General features: G+C 37.6%; 1 pseudogene; it reads right to left on the reverse strand.

The window, feature by feature from the left end:
• Positions 1 to 3,365: 3,365 nt before the first annotated feature.
• On the reverse strand, positions 3,366 to 4,638 carry LOC101577915 (annotated as a pseudogene).
• Between the last annotated feature and the right edge of the window lie 983 nt (positions 4,639 to 5,621).

Consider the following 5,621-nt stretch of genomic DNA (forward strand, 5'->3'; position numbering starts at 1 on the left):
TTCAATCCAGCTATCCCTCTTCTGGGAATTTTCCCAAAAGAACTGAAAACATCATACCATAGATATGTGCACCTATATTTATAGCAGCACAATTTGTGACAGCCAAATCTTAGAAACAGCCAAAATGCCTGTCACTTGGGGAGCAGATGAAAAAGATGTGATGTTTTTATACAATGGAATATTACTCAGCTATAAAGAAAAATAAACTCGAAGCCTTCATATAGAAGTGGATATAACTTGAAGATGTACTCATAAGTGAAATAAACCAGACCCACATGTATAAATATCATATTGTCTCCCTAGTGTAAGAACTCAAAAGAAGAAATAAAAATTGAAAGTTATAACACAGTTAAATGGAAAGTAAGAACTTAAGGATTATACAATGAAGAGCGATCAAGGAGAAAAGTTAGGAAATATGGCAGGGGCAAAACCATACATTTATATAAACAAGATGGTTAAGGCAACAGTCCTAAGAATCTCCATTAGGTTCTTGAAAATAGCAGTTAATGGGTAGACTTCCCACCCTGATAACTATATATGCTGATATCGGAGAACTGAGCAAGTGCACTGAGGATAGCAATGTGTAATACTAAAACTATGCTTGAAATACCCATCATTTTGGTCTTCTAAATGCATACTGCTTCTGATGTCATATTGATTATTGCTACAATCTCTTTAAAATGTTTGTAAAAAAAAGGTAATAAAAGAAAACAAGTGACAAGAAAAAAATGTTATAGGAGTGTTCTGCTACAATGTGGTATATGTTTTGATATCTAAATTTCTGGGTAAAATGTGTAAGTGTTTTTCACATTCTGTAGGGATATAAAGTTTAGAATATCTGTGGTTATTGGAAAGTAGCAGTTCCACGTTATGTCTAAGTGTTTGATATACAGACAATAGTGATGTTAAGCCCAACTGCCTCTGTTACAGGTAAATAATATCATTAAGTTTCTCTTCTGGATGTTTAACAACTCATGTTTATGGACCAAAAACTAGAGAAATAGAGGGGCTACAAGGATAGCCAATATTTTGGCCCTAGCCCTTCAAGGTCAGTGAGGATTCAGGACATAAGAGAACCTTTGCTGTGACATCCTGTAATTCAGTGGTGTCCCAGATTTTCTGATCAAGGAGATTATGGGAACACAGAAGAAAGTGATTGATGATGTATAGTTGCCTAAGGAGAGTCATCTAGAGAGAAAAAATTCTCTCAGACTCTCACAGAGAGCAAAATTGGTCAAGCAATGGCTGTGACTCATCCAGAGGCTGACACTGATAAAAGATCCACAAAGTGCTGTACATGGTTCCAGGGTAAATCCTGAGGTGATCTGACTGACCTTGTCAGATACAAAAGTTACATTTTTGGTTATATAGGTCTTGCTTTAACTTGGTCTTAACCATCCAACATAAAATTCTGCTTGAATCTTTATAATTTTTTCACTTGTATGAGACTTTGTCTTTGCCTGCTCTTCTTTTTCTAGGAAAGTTATTTATTTAAATTGTTTATTTGCACTTGCTCTGTTTCCCTGATGTGTATATTCACTGATATGAATTTTCCCTGTTTCAGTTACTTTCACTGTGTTCCATAAGTTTTGGTATATTGTATTGTCATTATCATTTAATTATAGAAACTGTCTAATTTCTTCTTTAATTTCATCTGTGACCCATTGGTTGTTCAGGAGGGTGATATTTAATTTCCAATGTTTATGAAGTTCTCCTGTATCTCTTTTGCCACTGATTTCTAGTTTCATTGACACTGTGGTCTCATAATATACATGGAATAATTTCAATTCCTTTGCATTTAAGCATGTTGTATGAGCTCTAGTATGTGGTCTATTTTGGAGAATGTCCCATGTGCAGCTAAAAAGAATGTGTATGCTGCTGTAGTGGGAGTAAACACTCTATAGACATCTACTAAGTCCATTTGTTCAAAAGTTTGTTTCAGTTCTAATATTACATTGTTTTTTGTCTAGTTGATCTTTCTATTTTTTTTTTTTTGACAGTGGGGTATTGAGGTCTCTCAATACAATTGCATTAGTGCTTATTTGATTTTTTATGCCCATTAATATTTGTTTGATATAGGAGAGTGGACTGGTGTTTGTTGCATAGATATTAATAATTATTATCACTTCTTCTGGGATTGTTCCCTTCACAAAATGTAGTGATATTTTTTGTCTCTCTTAATCAGTCTTGACTTGAAATTTCTTTTGTCTACAAATAGAATTTCTACCCCTGCTTTCTTCTGGGTTTCTGTTGCATGGAGCATCATTTTCTATCCTTTGACTTTTATTCTATGAACTTTTTTTTTGAATTACATATGTTTCTTGTATGCAACATATTGTTGAATTTTCCTGAACCATTCTGCCAATCTGTTTTTTGATTGATTAACTGAGACCATTAACATTGATGGTTATAACTTATGTATGGAGTTGTAATCCTTGTTATATTTTTCTAAAATGTCTTTCAAAACATTTTAGAGTGCTGGTTTGGTAGTCATAAATTTCCTCTGATTTTTTTTGTCATGGAAGTATCTTATTTCTCCATCAGTTTTGAAAGATAGCTTTTCAGGGGACATCCATCTTGGTTGGAAGTTATTTTCTTTCAGGACTTGAAACACTTCACTTCGAGCTCTTCTTGATTTGAGGCCTTTTGTGGAGAAATGTGCTGTGATTCTGATGGATACTTCATGGGTGATCTTTTTCTGTTATCTAATAGCTTTTAATGTTCTGTTCTTCTACTGAATTTCTGCAATGTTAAGTATTATATGCCTTGGTATAGATTTATTTTGGTTATGGCTAATTGAAGTTTTCTTCCTTTTTATGTGTTTAGTACAGGATCTATAGGGTCTCACTACACAGATCAGACTTGTAGTGATCCTCCTGTTTTCAGTCTCCCCAGTGCTAGGATTACAGGTACTTGCCACCATGCCCCATCTTTTTTTTTCCAAATTGAATAGCTTATTAACATGGTAGTTGTCTGTAACACGTGCATGCACATTCACACCCTCAGAATGATCTGCCTGGGAAAAAAGATGAATTATGCCTGAGGGGGAGATGAAAAGCAAAATTTTCTATAGGTTTTCATTATCGTGTGCAATTATGTCCACACCACTTATGAAGCTATTGCCAAATCTGTCCAAGGAAGCGGTGCTGGGACGGGGGGCTCATCTTCGGAAAAACTCAACAGTGGCGCAGCAGAGCTCTCAGAGTGAGAAAGCTGACATAATGTGGACTTTGGTATGAATTTTTTCTCTTACAAAATATAGGGAGAGGTTTATAAAGGGGCTGAAAATAAGAGAAGGCGGCCTGAAGTAGGCTTTTGCAGTCAGTTTTCCTCACAGTATTGTGCAGGGCCATTGAGCAAAATGCTTAGTCTTTCTTTGGAACCAGTTTCAGAACTTTTCCAATTGCAGTGGTCTTACCCTCATCATTTAAGGTAAAACAACCCATGTGAGCAAAGTCTGTAAAGGTTTCAAGGCAGATGGTTCCTGCTCCCTTTATACGAGCGATACATGCTTGATCCTGTTTCACAAAATGGGGGCGAGTCTTACTTTTTTCATCTACCAAGCAGATAAAAGTTTTCATTTCAGCTTCCTCAGTACAGGTACGAATATGCAGCATCACATTATATCCTGGGCAGGTGATGGATTTGTATTCTATAATCACTATCTGGGCATCAATTGTGCATCCAGAATGACAGAGGCTATTGGTATCACAGAGTATGAATGCTGGAAGAATCTCCTCCTCTTCAGTTCCTTTCAGCCTGATTTGAGGTTTTCTCCTGGGGCTGCGGAATCTGTTTCTACAGCATCAGAAAGCATTCCAAGGACTTCCACATTGTGCTTGTTCGCAGCATCGTAAGCTGCCGGCCTTTACAAATAGCTCCTGATTCCAGCTTTCCCAGGGCCACAGCACCCATATCCTTGTACTTATTCACAATTGGCAGCTTGACTGGTCCATCAACTGATCTACTGAAGTTGGGCAAGTTATCCAGATATGGGATAAATGGTAATCAAATGTACCAAGGACAGAAATCTGACTGCTCTTTGAGATTTGCTCCAGTCAATCTTGAGCAGGGCACAAAATGAATGTCCTTTTTGGGACTGAAGCCAACATTTTTCAAAAATGGTGCTAGCTTCTCTTTACCTTCTTCATACCTCTCATTGCTCCAGTTTACTGTTGGATCATCCATCTTATTAATAAGCACAATTAAGTGTTTTATACCTACTGTCTTTGCCAACATTGCATGTTCTCTGGCTTGTCCTCCTTTTCCAAATCCAGTTTCAAGCTCTCCTTTCCTGGCTGAGATCACCAACACAGCCAGATCAGCTTGAGAGGCACTGCCAATCATATTTGGAATGAAACTCTTATGGCCAGGGGCATCCAGAATTGTGAAGTGTTTCTTTTATGTTTCAAAGTAAGCATGACCCACTCTTACTGTTTTATCCTTGTCTCGTGCTTCCTGATTTGTGTCTAAGGCCCAAGAAAAGTCCTAAGTTTCTCTGTGTTTTCCCTTAGCTTCTCTTTCATATTTTTCAAGTGTCCTTTTGTTAACCATTCCAGTCTGATACTTTTTTAGGGGAGCACCTGGTGGGGCAGCCATGGATTTAAGCTTTGGTATTTCCTCTTCCTCTTTCATCATTTCTTGGAAGACCAAATCTTAATTGGAGTTTTCATGCTTCACTTGTCTGTATGTCAAACTCTGTATCTATGTTTGGAAGTTTGTTGCCATTTATTCTGTAAAGTCTTTTAAGTGTCATTTGTGCTGACTTATGAGAAGTTGCTGTCTTCTCAGCCCAGCCCATGGTTCTCCGACAATGCCCCATAGTAGTATTTATGATCCTTAGGCAACCTCAGTCTTGGTATCCATCAAGAACAACTGGTTAGAACAACTATGTCACCTTGGCTAAAATACACAATAACAACAGCATTAAACATACCTTAGAAGATGACAAACTATGGTGACTACAAATTTGTTACCTGTAACCATATGAACTAGACTTGTGGTTATATGCAAATCTAAAATGAGCCAGAAAATTGTATGCAGTAAATATGCCCATCTTATTGTATACAGTAAATATCACAATTCTACCCTCAGGGGAGAAAATTTAAAACGAGTTAGGGGGAAAATTAGAGAAATTTATGAAGAAGAGATTAGAAAGCTAGAGGAGAGAGAAAGGTCATGCAAACTTTGGGAAACTGGTAAAGAAAGCAGCAGGGAAAGAGAGAAGGAAGAAACAAAAACAGGAACAGAACAGAACAACAAAACTATGTTCAAACTCATAAAAACAAGAACAGTCAAGAAAAAAGTAAGCAAAACAAAAAGAAGAAAGAAAAAATAAGGAAATAAGAAAACAAAATGGCTTGCCTCTGCTGTCACTGGTAGACACTGTGATCGGGCAGAATCCAGATCCGAGGCGGTTGGGCTGAGCAAGCCAGCTGTTGCTTTATAGAGAAGTAGAGAAGATTCACAGCAAGCCTGCACCTTTAATTCCACTGAAGTTCAGTTTGGCTTCTGGTTGGGGGCTGGATCCTGGGTTGATCAACCTGTAGCACTCTGCCTCCTGCAGGCTTGGACTTTGCCTCCCTCTGGCCTAAATCCAGCTCCCTGACCTCCCACTGCTG

Source organism: Octodon degus, unplaced genomic scaffold (assembly GCF_000260255.1).
Source record: "Octodon degus isolate 3935 unplaced genomic scaffold, OctDeg1.0 scaffold00012, whole genome shotgun sequence".
Classification (NCBI taxonomy): Eukaryota; Metazoa; Chordata; class Mammalia; order Rodentia; family Octodontidae; genus Octodon; species Octodon degus.